The sequence below is a fragment of the Hemiscyllium ocellatum genome, chromosome 36, assembly GCF_020745735.1.
Source record: "Hemiscyllium ocellatum isolate sHemOce1 chromosome 36, sHemOce1.pat.X.cur, whole genome shotgun sequence".
Lineage (NCBI taxonomy): Eukaryota > Metazoa > Chordata > Chondrichthyes > Orectolobiformes > Hemiscylliidae > Hemiscyllium > Hemiscyllium ocellatum.
The window spans coordinates 18,564,681-18,580,496 of NC_083436.1; the positions used below are offsets into that span (position 1 = coordinate 18,564,681).

Here is a 15,816-nt window from a genome sequence, read left to right on the forward strand (position 1 = left end):
AAAAACACCTCGTAGACATTCCACAAATTCCTTTTCTCATGATCCACTACCAACCTGATTTTCCAAGTCCACCTGCATATTGAAATTCCCCATGATCACAGTAAACTTGTCAGAGTTATGTACAGGCCTCTGACTGCTTGGAGGCCTGTACATAACTCCCATTATGGTGTTTTTTAAAAACCTTTGCGGCTCCTCAATTCTATCTACACAGATTCTACATCATCTGACCTTGTTTCCAGGAGTGTAGTCAGAGGGAAGAGCACACGGAGTAAATGAAACCAAACTGAAAAACAGACATCAAAGGAGAGCTGTGACCGTATTCCTGATGAAGGGCTTTTGCCCAAAATGTCGATTTTACTGCTCCTCGGATGCTGTCTGAACTGCTGTGCTTTTCCAGCACCACTCTACTCCAGAATCTGGTTTCCAGCATCTGCAGTCATTGTTTTTACCTGGTAGGAAATCTGTCTCAGATTTGAAAAAATGACACTCCAAAACTAACATAATTAACTAAACAGAATTAACTAACTAATCAATTAATTAATTGGGATGGCTGGACAGGTAATGTGCTGTGGCTATATAATGTGGGAGCTGGCTGATCCCATTGCGAGCTGCAGTGAACAAATCTGCAGCGAGTATTGGTTTTTGGAGGAACTTTGGCTCAGAATTGATGAGCTGGAGTCCATGCTTCAGACACTGTGGCACATATGGGAGGGGGACGAGTTACCTGGACACTTTATTCCAGGAGGCAGTCACACCTGGTAGTTTAAGTACCATAAATCTGGTCAGTGGCCAAGGAAAGCATGGTGTGTCTGCAAGCGAGGCAGGTAGAATGATCCTGCATTCAGGGATAGAGGAGCTTCAGCTCCTGACCTTGTCTAACAGGTACAAGGTGGCTGGCATGGTGGCACAGTGGTTAGCACTGCTGCCTCACGGTGCCAGAGACCTGGGTTCAATTCCTGCCTCAGGCAACTGTCTGTGTGGAATTTTCACATTCTCCCCGTGTCTGTGTGGGTTTCCTCCGACAGTCCAAAAATATGGACTTGTTGGGCAGAATGGCCTATTTCCACATTGTAAGTAATTTAAGCTACTTTCTTCCTGTGTGGATGAGGAACAGAGCTGTAGGGAGGATGAGCACCATATTACAGGAGGCCATAAAAGAGGGGGAGCAAAATGACGAAGTGGTAATTCTAGGAATGCTATAATTAGGGGAATAGCTAGTATCCTTTGTAAGGATTGATAGTCATGCATTATATGTTGCCTGCCCAGTGCCAAGAGTGCAGGACATCTCTGATAGGCTAGAAAGGATATTGGAGAGGGAGTGGGAGGATCCACTTGTTATTTGTCCCAACTTGGACCGTAACATGAGCAAGACTGGCAAAGAGGGCCTGTTTAGGGAGTATCAGGAACTAGGAATTAAATTAAAGAACAGGTCCTCAAGGGCTATAATCTCCAGATTACTGATTGAGCCATTTGCAAATTGGCATAGGGACATGAGAATAAGGGAAGTAAACAAGTGGCTAAAAAGAGTAGCATAGATAAGAGGTGTTCTGTTTCATTGGGCATTCGCATCAGCATTGGAACAGGAGAAATCTGAACTGAGCTGGGACAAGTGTTCTTGCGAAAAGGATAAATAGGGTGGTCAACAGGACTTTAAACTAGGAAGTGGGGGTTGGGGAGATGGGGAAAAAGGAAGGTTAAAACTCTAAGAAGTATAATAGCCAATGGGAAGCAAAGCAGCAAGTTAATGTTTGTGGGAGTGGATTCAACTGCATGGAAAAATATGAAAAAATACAAAGAAAGGAGAACACAGAAGAGTTTATTAAAGTCCCCAGCATACAAAATAGAACAGAGTGTTTGGAAAGAGTTAAGAATCAGTCTTTAAACTCACTGGACAAACGAATGACAATGAAAAAAGGGGGCAGTCAATGTAGGGCTGATGGTGTTGTATCTGAATGCACACAGTATAGGAAATAAAATAAATGAGCTTGTGGAGCAGATCGAAATTAGCAGGTATGATGTAGTGGGTATCGCAGAGATGTGGCTGCAAGGGGATCAGGACTGGGAGCTAAATGTCCAAGAATAAACATCCTATTGAAAAGCCAAGCAGGTGGCAGGGGGGTTATCTAAAAATCAATTAAAGAGCTCCATAGATTCACTATCCTCTGGGAGAAAAAAAATCCTTGACTTTGTTTTAAGCAGATGACTCCTTATACCAAGCCTTCTAAGAACTTTCTGTTTTTCATGAGATCTCTCATTTTCTTAAACTCCAGTGAAAATGAGCCCAGCCTACTCACCCTCTTCTAAAAAAAAATCCCTGCATACCTCGGATCAACCTTGTGAAACTTTCTCTGGACTGTTTCCAATGCCAGTATACCTCTCCTTGGATTATGGACTAGAACTGTTCCCAGTATTCCAGCCGTAGTCCAACTACAGCCTTGTTTAGCTTTTACATTGCATTCCCTTTGAAATAAACAATATTATTGAATTCAATTTATTGAAGTTCTGGAATTGAGAGTGTAATGGTGACCATGAAACCATTGTGGATTGTAGGAAATACTCATCTGGTTCACCAATATCCCTTCAGGAAGGAAACTGCCATCCTTACTTGGTCTGGCCTACATGTGACTCCGGACGCAGAGCAACAAATGCTGGCCTAGCTAGTGAGGCTCTCATTCCATGAATGAATACATAAAAATCCTATTTGCATTCCCTATTACCTGTCAAACTTGAATGTTTGCTTTCTGCGATTCATGCACTAGCACCCCAAATCCCTGAGATCTAGATTGCTGAAGTCTTTCCTCAGTTAAACAGTGTTCAGTTTTTCTATTCTTCCTGCCAAAATGCATTACTCACATTTTCCAACGTTATATTGCATGTGCCAAATTTTATCCCACTCACTTGACCTGCTTATATCCCCTCTGTAGATTCCTTGTCTCATCTTTAATATTTGCCTTATCACCTATTTTTGCATCATTGCAAACTTCTCAATAGTACCATCACTTCTAATAGCCTCAGCACTGAAATCTGTGGCACGCCACAACAGGTCACAATCTCTAAAATGCTCCTTTATCACAACTCTTTGTCCTCTATTACCTAGCTAATCCCCCATCCATGCTAATAAATTATCCTCAACACTATGGGTTATTACCTACTGGAATTCACCCACTTGGATTGTAGGTAGAATTAAGTGCTGTGACAACCTTGATTATCAAAGCATGAAGAATTTGTGACAAGTGTCAGGGAAGCAAAACAAACAAGCTGAAATTTCATTTTGTGGCCACAGACCAATTAAAAGTTCAAGGAGTAGAACCACTTCTTGTTGGTGAATCTCATTGGATGGTTACTTGGTGATTTGATGGCCATGTCAGTGTAATCAATAACACCTGCACACAGGTGAATCCAGCAATAGAGGCAAAAAGCCCAACTCTTTGTATCATCGAGTCCTTATCTATCTGGATGTGAACTTAGCATCCGGTTTTCACAACACTTATGATACAGGATGAAGGTTCATTGCTGATTCTTGTAAACAATCAGAGGATAAGCATGTCAAGGCTACAGCAAATTTTAAAGCTAGAGGAAGGCACAATAAGAGAGTTGTACCTTTCTGTTACACCGGTTCTTCAGCATTTTCAGGTAGTTCAATCTGTGGTAAAGCCTATGCTGACAGTATGGCCTCCATTACCACTCTCATTTCCCTCCTCATGCTTAGGGCTATGCATTTCCTGTTAAGCATGTTGCTCCTCAATTCCATTAGACACAAAAGCAAGACTACCATTGTGACCTGGTGCCTTCCTTGTGCTCAGGTAGGCTCTCAATTAAGAAAAACTGCATTTGGAAACCACTATCTCAAGCATTCAGACCAGGCATTAAGAGATAAGCACATATCTCCAGTCAGACATTTGCCCCTAACTCAAAAACAGAAATTGCTGGAAAATCTCAGCAGACCTGGAAGCAACTGTGGAGAGAAATCAGAGTTAACGTTTTGGATCCAATGATCCTTCTTCAGAACTTCTGAAGAAGGGTCAACCGACCAGAAACGTTAACTCTGATATCTCTCCACAGATGCTGCCAGATCTGCTGAGAATTTCCAGCCATTTGTTCTCATTTCAGATTTCCAGCATCCATAGTTCTTTAGGTTCCTTGTCCCTAACCTTTTGATATGAAAAACATGAGGACTGCAGATGCTGGAGATCACCTGACTTTCCCGTGGTTGTTTGGATGGCAGCTGTGGGATGATTTGGGACTGAGTGTGCAATTGGGATTTGTTAAACAAGTATCTAACATGCTAAAATTCATGGGGAATTGCACTGCAAAAAGGTCTCAAACATGCTTAGTTACTAAATAATTTCACTACATGAAATGGTTAATGTGAGCAGCAGAGTTTGACAACCTTTTATTCATCAAAACATTGACATATACCCCACACAGAACTAGACTTTAAAATAAATCAGGATAAAATTAAACACACTGGTACCTATCAGAAGGAGAAGGAGGTTAAATCTGGATTAAGAAAATTGATGGCCACGAAGAAACAGTGCTAAGTAAAAAATATTCACAGAGTTATATTAGGAAATTCCAGGATTTTGATCCAGTGGCAGTGAAAAAAGTGAGATAGTGTAGTAGTTCCAGTTAAGATAGTCTTTGACTTGTAGGGGAACTTGCAGCTAGGTGTTCCCATATGTCAGCTATCCTTGCTCTCCAATGTGGTAAAAGTTGGTGGTTTCGAAGGTGCCATTGGAAGAGACTCAGGAAGTTGCTGTATTGCATCATGTAGGTAGTATCTGCCGTGTCATTTGTGAAGGGAGTGAGTGCGGAAGGTGATGGATAAGGCACTGATCAAACAGTCTGCTTTGTTTGGCATGATGTGATTGGAGTTACATTCATCTGCACCAGTTATACTTCTGCTTTACAGTCATACTTGTAATTTATGCCTTGCAGATGATAGGAAAGCTTTTGTAAGTTAGGAGTGAGCTACTCATCAAAGTGCGTTTTATGTTAGTTTTCTTTGAATCTAATTCAAACTAATATTTACAAAATGTTTTCTAATTAAGTCATACGTGGATTACTTAACTGCGATGTTAACTTACCATGAAAGATTAAGTCTAATCAGGTAGCCCGAAAATGTCTGAAATAGTTGAAAATTGAGGATTTGGGCCCTAATGTGAAGTAGTGGTAGTATCCCTACTCCTGGATACTACTCCTGGAGGCCAGATTCAAGTCCCACCTGCTCCAGAGGTGTATAACAACATCTGAGAGGTTAATTAGAAAAATAAGTATAATATGATTGACTAACTAAGATAACGTTCTGGAAAATTTAATGGGATTAAAAGCCAAAAAAAAACAATTATCTGAATTGGTTGTCCTATAGGGAGGAGAAAGTGAGGACAGCAGATGTTAGAGATTAGAGTCTTGAGTGTGGTGCTGTAAAAGTAAAGCAGGTCAGGCAACATCTGACGAGCAGGAGAATCAACGTTTCGGGCATAAGCCCTTCATCAGAAATTAGGCTTGTAGGCTGGGGGAGCTGAGAGATAAATGGAAGAGGGGTGGGGCTGGAAGGTAGCTGGGAATGTGATAAGTAGATGAAGGTAGGGGGGAGAAAGGTGATAGGACGGGTGGTATGGATAGGTGGGAAGGAAGCTGGACAGGTCAAGAGGGCGGTGCCGAGTTGGAGGTTTGGGATTGGGATAAGGTAGGGAGAGGGAAAATGAAGAAACTGATGAAATCCAAACTGATCCCGTGTGGTCCGAAGGAGGAAGATGAGGTGTTCTTCCTCCAGGCATCGGGTGATTAGGCTTTGGCTATGGAGGAGGCTCAGGGCCTGCATGACTTTGGTGGAGTGGGAGGGGGAGTTAAAGTCTCCGGCCAAGGGGCAGTGGGTTTGGTTGGTGCGAATGTCCCAGAGATGTTCTCTGAAACAATCCACAAGTTGGCATCCTGTCTCCCCGATGTAGAGGAGACCACATCGGGTGCAATGGATATAGTAGAGGACGCGTATGGAAGTTCAGGTAAATTTCTGTCAGATGTGGAAGGCATCTTCGGGTCCTTGGAGGTGAGGGGAGAGGTTTTGGACGCAGGTTTTGCACTTCTTGCATTGGCAGGGGAAGGTGTCGGGAGTGGGGTGTGGGTTGGTGGGGTGGGGGGGCGTGGATCTGACAAGGGAGTCACCGAGGGAATGGTCTTTCCGAAATGCAGATAGAGGTGCGGAGGGAAATATATCCCTAGTGGTGGGGTCTGTTTGTAGGCAGCGGAAGTGACGGAGGATGATGTGAAGTATCTGGAGGTTGGTGGGATGGAAGGTGAAGACCAGGGTGGCTCTGTCCTTGTTGTGATTAGAAGGGTGGAGTTCAAGGGTGGATATGTGGGAAGTGGAAGAGATGTGCTGCAGGGCATCGTCGACCACAAGGAGAAATTGCAGTCTCTGAAGAAGGAGGCCATCTGGGATGTTCTATGGTGGTAAAGGTCATCCTAGGAGCAGATGTGGCGGAGGCGGAGGATTTGGGAATAGGGGATGGCATTTTTCAGGAGGCAGGGTGGGAGGAGGTATAGTCCAGGTAGTGTGGGAGTCGGTGGGTTTGTAGTAGATGTCCGTGGTTAGTCAGTCGGGAGATGAAGAGGTCCAGGAAAGGGAGGGAGGTGTCAGACATGGTCCAGATGAATTTGAGGTCAGGGTGGAAGGTGTTGGTGAATTTGATGAACTATTCAACTTCCTTGTGGGAGCACCATGTAGCGCCAATACAGTCAGTCATCGATGTAGTGGAAGAAAAGGTGGGGAATGGTGCCGGTGTAACTCTGGAAGATGGACTGTTACACATACTTAAGAAAGAGGCAGGCATAGCTGGGGTCCAACACAGGTGCCCATAGGTTCTTTGATTTGGAAGAAGTGGGAGGATTGAAAGGAGAAGTTGTTGAGGGTTTTGGCAAGATGTGATAGCTCGGTGAACAGAACCACAACAACGAGCACCCGAGCTACAAATCTTCGCACAAACCTTGAAGATGTGATAGTTAAAATAATTTACATGTCTCTTTTAAAAAATGTGTTTTCTGTTTTTGAAGTCTAACCAAGGAGGCTGCAGGGATAGTAGATGTATTGGTTATAATTTTTTAAAATTTCCTAGATTCTGAGAGAGTCACAGGGGATGGAAGGTAGTAAACCTATCATCTTTATCTAGTAATGCCAAATTAAGCAAACAGCAGTTAGTGTGAAAATGCAGGAATCCATTATTAAAGAGATAGTACCAAGTCATTTATAAAATCATAACATGATTAGGCAGAGTCAACACAGTTTTCTGAAAGGAAATTGTGTGAACAAATCTTTAAATTTTTGAGGGTTTAATTGGCAAGGAGAAAAAGAGGGGCAACTGCGGGTAGTGTACATTTTAACTTCCAAAGGCATTCAAAAAAGTGCTGCACAAAAGTTCATGGGGCTTGAGCGAATACATTAGCAATGGACTGAAGATTGGTTAAAGGATAGACAGTAGGAATAGACAAGTCACTTAAATTAACAGGATTGTATGACAGGACATATATTGGAGCCTCGGGTATTCATGGTCTATACGGATGACTTGAATGAAGCAAGTGAAAACACGCAGGTTTGTGGATGATACAAAGGCAGACAGGAAAGTAAAGTCTGGGGAGGATACAAGAAGTCTACAAAGGAAGATTGTCATGTTAAATGAGCTAACAAGAAGGTAGAAGATGAGCATAATGTAGGGAGATATGAGGTTATTCCACATGCCAAGCACAGAAAAACAGCTTTTATATTAAATTTTGAAAACCCATTAAATGTTGGTATGCAGAGGGATTTTGGCATCTTTGTACATACATACAGAAAGTTTACATGTAGTTGCAGCATGCAATTAGAAAGATAAAAGGTTTGTTGACTTTTATTACAAGGGTTGGAGTACAAGAAAGAAGTCTTGCTATAGTTGAGACTCCGTCAATGTTCAGTTTTGATACCATGCTCAAAGAAAAAACATACTGTACCTATACTTGATTAGACCAATTCCTGGGATGAGGGAATTGTCCTGAGGCTAGGCCTATATGCCTAGGGCTTGGAAGAATGAGTGAAGATCATCCTGACTCAAAGAAACAAAGGCAGGTCAGGGTAAATACTGGCTGGAAAATGTAGAATGAGAAATCAAGTCTCAGAATAAGAGTTCAGCTGTTTAGGACTGAGATGGGAAGATATTTCTTGATGCACAGGGTGGTGAATCTTTAGAACCCATCTTTGGGTGTGCTTGGCTGTCAAGTATTTTCAATCCACACATAAATATTTTAGAATGCAAGGAAACTCAAGGAACACAGGAATCATGGAAGTGGAGTGGAGGTAATCAATCAACTATGATTTTATTGAATAGAAGGGCAGGTTCACAGAATCAAATCGTCTACACTTGCTTCAGTTATGTTCTCATGCATGTTTCTCTATTACCTAAGCACTAATTATATTTCCTTGTTGATTCAATTATGAACCTTGTCTAATGAATTATGTTTTTCTGCTGTAACAATGAAATATGAACTGTGGCATGGTGGACAAAGTGGTTAGCACTGCTGCCTCACAGTACCAGGGTCCCAGGTTCAATTCCAGCATCAGGCAACTGTCTGTGAGGAGTTTGCACGTTCTCCCCGTGCCTGCATGTGTTTCCTCCATGCGCTCCGGTTTCCTCCCACAGTCCAAAGATGTGCAGGTTAGGTGAACTGGCCATGCTAAATTGCCCATAGTGTTAGGAGCATTAGTCAGAGGGAAATAGGTCTGGGTGGGTTACTCTTTAGTGGGTCAGTGTGGATTAGATTAGATTAGATTATGGGTGGGTGCAACCCACCCATACATTTACCCCTTACCTAACACTACAGGCAATTTAGCATGGCCAATTCACCTGACCCGCACATCTTTGGACTTTGGGAGGAGACCAGAGCACCCGGAGGAAACCCACGCAGACACGGGGAGAACGTGCAAACTCCACACAGTCAGTTGCCTGAGTCGGGAATTGAACCCGGGTCTCAGGCGCTGTGGGGCTGCAGTGCTAACCACTGTGCCACTCACCAATTGGTTGGGCTGAAAAGCCTGTTTCCACATTGTAAGGAATCTAATCTAATCTTATTCTGCTCCTCTTCTACTTTCTCCAAATGTACCCTTCTTGGTTGTTCAAGCCCTATGCTATACCCTCCCCACCTATTCTAATCCATCATGCACCCTCCCAGCTTGATTACAGTTACTGCCTGTGTCCCGTTTTTAACTCCCATCCACATTAGAGGTGTGCAATAATGTGTCTGAACAGGTCGATTGGAAAATAGTCTTTATGTCCCTCCAATCTCTGTCACATATTCTATGTATTGCCATCCCCTGTCCACATCATTAGATACTCTCCTCCGATTATTTACACCACTTCACACACTGTTAAAATATTACCTTTTTCCTTCCTGGTATTTATTCCGCTCCTTTCAGCTTACATACCACAATCTTCTCTTCCTATTTGAACCTTCATTTTTCAACCTGCCACTTGCTGTAATATGTCAGTCTGCTCCGTTACTCAAGCCCCCTCCTCCAAGTACTTAAGCCACTGAGCCTGAACGATGTGCGCAGGCGCCAAGCCTCGCTAACGGTTCCGAACGCTGGCTCAGTTTGAACAGTCGGGAAGGCGGGAGTGAAGCAGCGCTTGGTTTGGCCACACCCCCTTCTACAACAATTGCCATTGTCAGGGTGAGCAGGATCGCCCGAGCTCGAAGCTGGACAAGCGATACAAAGCCTCTGCCCCGCCCACTGCCGAACGGTTTGAATCCTGACGTTGCGAGGCGACGCTGTCTCCTGCTACCCCGGCGTCGGCACAGCGCATGCGCAGGCGACACTGGCGGTTATAAATGTGAGCCAGCGAAATAACGGGGAAGGAGGGTAAGTGAAGGGAGGTGAGGGAAACTGAGGGGGAAAAAAAAAAGGTTCTAGGCAGCCCGGCATTAGTCATTAGCGGGATTACGGATAACACCCTGTGTAAATAAAGAGGAGAAAATTTATTTACCCAAAGGAAATATTGAGAGAGGCGATCTTGAGGTAAGGAGTCTTTGCTGAGTATTTTCTGCAGCACATCCGCAGTTATTACATCTCCATTCATCACTGGACTGGACTGTACAAGGTACAATCTGTACAAAGTCTCATCATATTTAAGATCGCCTTTCTTAATGCATGTAGCTACGGGATATTTTCGTTGTAATGCAGCTAAATGTTCATGATATACACGTTTTTAACAATGTAGGTATTGACTACAGTTTTAATATTTATTATAGAAGCGTCACTGCACAGTTATTTAAATCTAAGGGTTTTTTTGAGTGAAGCTGATGGAACCCGTGGAAAAAACAGTGGATGTTAATGTTAGTAAATGTATTAGGATACAAACGTGCCTTTAGTTGTTTTAAGTAGATCTCCAATAGCGTATTGCCAAAGGCCTTAGGCCTCTTTATCCTGTATTTCATTTTTGAGCTTGTACACAGAAAGCAGTAAATACGAATTGTCTGGTATGTAATTAAGAAACCATTGCATAACAAATTTTGATCGTGTTGGTGATTAACTGCAGGTACAATAATTGATATTTACTCGAAGATTTACTTGCTAGTGACAATGATACAGTGATAATGGTATTGCCTATCAAATTGACTAAATTCATATGTCTGACATCATTGTACCAGTAAATTGGGAACTTGGTTATGATGATTGCTTTATATTCTTAATTTACACAATTGCTACTGTGATCTGTAAACAGAAAATGCTGGAAATATCCAGGAGATCTCATGCAGGATCTGAGGAAGGGGGTGGAGATGATGGTAGGACAGAGTGTTACTATTTCAAGTTAACTACAACACTCTTTATTTCTCTGCAGGATTTACTCTTCCTGCTTCAGCATCCATGTGTTTTGCCTTTGTGCTATTTTGATCTCCCAACATTGATCATCTTAAGTATTAACCTTAAGTTTCTAAGCAACCATTATTCTGGTTAATGTAATCGACATTCCAACTAGGTGTGGATGATGTAAAAACATTGTGCTTACAGTAATGCTTTTATTTGTAATTTCAAATACTTTTGGGGTATGAAATATTTGAAACTACTGATTAGATTCCTATGTACTAAGCAGCAAAGTACTTGTTTGTGTGCAATGCTAAGTGAATTTTTTTTTGTTTAGGCTATCTAATGTTAATTTGGTAGTTTCTTGGATGGTGCATTCAAAGAGTTGGTCATCCTTTTGTCAGTAAGAATTCAAGAGAGAAGATAGTAGGATAGTAATAAACAATTCCAGACTCTCAATCCAGTATTCAGCATTGGGAGTGACAGTACCTTAAATGTACAGTTCAAACCATTGCACAGGACACACCAACAAAGAGAATGGCAGTCATTTTAAGAAATAACATCGGGAAACTGGCAGGCATTTGGTTTTATCACCATTGATGAGTAAAGGATCTTCTGAATATGTTATAGTATATTTTGTAGATGGAGCCAAAAGTCTGGGTATGCATCATCATTTACCCAGAGAGGGCAAGTCTCTGGTCAGATTTCCATAGACTAGGGAAGAAGTTTAAGAAGTTAGACCTCAAAAGTTGCAAGATTGCCTCCTGTGACAAACATTAACAAAGAGGAGAAAAAAAAATGGGGAGAATCAATATCGATCTTGATGCATGGAGTATCAAAGAAGGCTTCAGGATCATAACACTGATCAGTTCTAAGGTAGGAAGCATCTATTCAACAGGATGGTTTGTGCTTCAGCACTCAGACTATTTTCTTCACCAGGAGGTTTACTAGCATAGTTGGGAAAGGTGTTAAATAAATTAGTCAAGAACTCTCTACCACTGTATAGAATTGGAAGAGAGGAATAAAGTGTATTGGTTTGTATTTGAGAAGGAAATAGCACCATATTTCATAGAAGCAGTGTAAAATATAATGGGAAGTTAAAATTCAATGTGGATAAGGGACAAATATTGTCATGGGGATAATATGTAATGACAATAGTGGAAATGTGGCTTAAAATGATAAGGATTGTATACTTAATATGCAAGAATATGAAGTGTTTAGAAACTATGAGAATAGAAAATATGAGAATAAAAAGAAGAGTAGGAGTGCCATTTGTGATGTGGGAAAGCAATGTGATAGTGGAAAGAGAGTGGTTTTCAGCAGAGAAGAACCACATCAATTTGGTTAGGATTGAGAAGCAAGAATAACATGCTGAGATTTTTCTGTAGATACTCTGAGAAAGTCAGTAGAGCAAATCTCCAGAAAAGTCAGGTGGGCAAGCACTGAAAAGTGTTGCATTTGGGAGACCTTAAATTACCCAACCATCATTTTGTTGATTATTTGAATAAAGGCGATGAAGTTCTGAAATGTGTTCAGTAGAACTCCAGTGATCAGTGTATTCAGTCCAAGAAGAATGCGTTACTAGATCTGATGCTGGGGATTGGAGGAGTCTAAGTGGAAGAGTGGTCATCATGTCATAAGATTTAGATTTCAAGTGGTGAAGAGAAAACATGGAGATAGAATGGTGAATGATAAGAAATTTAAAAAAAAAACTGGGAGCAAGAGTAGTCTGTATGGCCTGTCAAGCTTGGTTTATTGTTTAACACTTTTTTAAAATTAACCCATTCTGAGATGTTGTTACGTACCTGTGGAGCAGGTGGGACTATTACTCGCCATCATCCCCCTCCGTCACGATCAGTTCTCAGCAAAGGATTCACCTTCATCCCCCCTCCATCCACGCATCAATGAATTTAATACACGCCGTGACGTCGAACACTTCTTCTGCCTCTGCCTCTGAGCTTACTTTCACAATCAGGACTCCCACCCACTTTCCGAGCACCCCTTCACCCACCTCCAACACACTGTGTTCACATGGACACCCTGCACTGGCCTATTACCTGCCCTCAACCTCTTCATTTCCAACTGCTGCCGAGACATTAACCGCTTCAACCTGTCTACCCCTCCTCCCCCACTCCAACCTCTCACCCTCAACACTCAGCCCTCCAATCCCAACCTCCCATCAAGCCAGCAGATAAAGGGGGCGCAGTGGTAGTCTGGCGCATTGACCTCTACACCGCTGAAGCCAAACGCCAACTCGAGGACATCTCTTCCAACCGCCCCCTCAACCATGACCTCTCCCCCCCCCCCCCCCCCCCCCAATCACCAAACCATCATCTCCCAGATCATACAGAACCTCATCACCTCAGGAAATCTCCCACTCACAGCTTCCAACCTCATAGTCCGGGGACCCCACACTGCCCGGTTCTACCTCTTTCCCAAGATCCACAAGCCTGACCACTCTGGCCGACCCATTGTCTCAGCATGCTCCTGCCCCACTGAACTCATCTCTACCTACCTCGACACTGTCCTTTTCCCCCCTAGTCCAGGAACTCCCCACATATGTTCGAGACACCAACCACGCCTTCTACCTCCTCCAAGACTTCTGTTTCCCCGGCCCCCAATGCCTCATCTTCACCATGGATATCCAATCCCTCTACACCTCCATCCGCCATGACCAGGGCCTCCAAGCCTTCCATTTCTTCCTCTTCCCAATGTCCCCAACAGTACCCTTCCACTGACACGCTCATTCGTTTGGTCGAACTGGTCCTCACCTTAACAATTTCTCCTTCGAATCCTCCCACTTCCTCCAGACCAAAGGGGTAGCCATGGGCACACGTATGGGCCCCAGCTATGCCTGTCTCTTTGTTGGCTACATAGAACAGTCAATCTTCCGTAATTACACCGGCACCACTCCCCATCTCTTCCTCCGCTACATTGATGACTGCATTGGCGCCACCTCGTGCTCCCGCGAGGAGGTTGAGCAATTCATCAACTTCACCAATACAGTCCACCCTGACCTTAAATTCACCTCCATCCAAGGCCCTGAAGGAGCCTTCCACATCCATCAAAGTTTTACCTGCACATCCACTAATATCATTTATTGCATCCGTTGCTCCCGATGTGATTTCCTCTACATTGGGAAGACTAGAAGCCTCCTAGCAGAGCGCTTTAGGGAACATCTCCGGGACACCCGCACCAATCAACCACATTAGCCCTGTGGCCAACATTTCAACTCCCCTCCCACTCTGCCGAGGACGTGGAGGTCCTGGGCCTCCTTCACCACCGCTCCCTCACCACCAGACGCCTGGAGGAAGAATGCCTCATCTTCCGTCTCGGAACACTTCAACCCCAGGGCATCAATGTGGACTTCAACAGTTTCCTCATTTTCCCCTTCTCCCCCCCCCACCCTAGTTCCAAACTTCCAGCTCAGCACTGTCCACATGTCTTGTCCTACCTGCCTATCTTCTTTTCCACCTGTCCATTCCACCCTCCTCCCTGACCTATCACCTTCATCCCCTCCCCCACTCACCTATTGTACTCCATGCTACTTTCTCCCCACCCTCCACCCTCCTCTAGCTTATCTCTCCATGCTTCAGGCTCACTACCTTTATTCCTGATGAAGGGCTTTTGCCCGAAATGTCGATTTTGCTGCTTCTCGGATGCTGCCTGAACTGCTGTGCTCTTCCAGCACCACTAATCCAAAAACTTGAAATGAGGCCTCCTGGCTCAGGGGTAAGGGCGTTACCACTGCACCACAAGAGTCCTTTCAACAACACAGCTGAGCTTTGATTTCAACTCTGCATTTTCCTGCCTGCTGTCCATGCCTCTAGATTTCCTGAAATGAACATTTGTCCACCTGTGCATTAAATTAGTCCATGATCAATTCTGTATGGTAGGGAATTCCATAGGTTCACACTCCTTTTGAGTAAAGAAATATCTCTCCATCTCTGTGCTAATTGATCATCCATTAATTCATACAGTGTGGTTTCCACAATTAAAATCATACAGAATAGACCTTTGGTCCAACCAGTCCATGCCGAACTTAATCCCTAATCTAGTACCACCTGCTCCTTGCACATATCTCTCCAAACCTCTCTTATTCATGTGTCTATCTAAATGTTTTTAAATGTTGTAATTGTGCCTGCGTCCACTATTTTCTAAAAGTTCATTCAACATGCGTTTTTAAGAAAAAACAAATTTGTGTCAAGTCTTTTCTAAATCCCACCCCTCTCACCTTGAAAACATGCCCCCTAGTCTTGAAATCTTCCATCCTCAGGAAAAGACAACTGCTATTAACTCTATTTATACCTCTCATTACTTTATAAACTTCTATCAGATCACCTCTCAACTTCCTATGTCCCAATGAGAAAAGTCCCAATCTTTCTTTATGACTCAAACCTTCCATACCTAGCAACATCCTGGTAAATCTCTCCTGAGCCCTTTCCAGGTTGGTAATATCATTCTTATAGACCTGCTGAGCTTTTCCAGCACTTCCTATTTTTGTTTCTGTACTCCGTGTTGGTTGCTTGAGGAGCTCCAGCTCAGTTGATGAACACATCAGGGAGTGGGTAGGGTTACTTGGACACTATTTGAGATGGCAGTCACACCTCTTTGACTGAATTTGAAGTAATTAATCTCTGGTCAGGGACAGGTAGGTATGACTATGAGTGAAACAAATGGGATCCATGAGAGAATGCTACAGGACCCTCAGCCCTTGAGCTTGTCTAACGGGTTTGACATTCTTGCTCCCATGTGGGTGAGAGTGGGTACTGTGGAAAGGATGGTCAAACAGATCACAGCACTGTAGGACAGGGAGCCATTCAAGGATGGATGAAGTGTGTGGAGAAGAGAAATGGAGTTGAAATCAAGGATAGTATAGTCCAAGGGATAGATACTATCCTCTGTGGCTAGGGTTGAGTTGCTTAGGCGGTGTTGCTTTGTGGTATCCGGCTTCAGGATAACTCATCTGTTTCGCAGAGGAGCTTGGA

General features: G+C 43.3%; 1 protein-coding gene across 3 annotated transcripts in view; it reads left to right on the forward strand.

The window, feature by feature from the left end:
- Positions 1-9,818: 9,818 nt before the first annotated feature.
- LOC132833456 (calnexin-like) overlaps positions 9,819-15,816 on the forward strand; it is a 67,455-nt gene continuing 61,457 nt past the window's right edge. Inside the window, exon 1 of one of the 3 annotated variants that reach the window (XM_060851766.1) lies at positions 9,819-9,886. The gene's annotated coding sequence lies outside the window, so the exon portion shown is untranslated. The other 2 variants (XM_060851765.1, XM_060851767.1) reach the window with 2 other exon arrangements.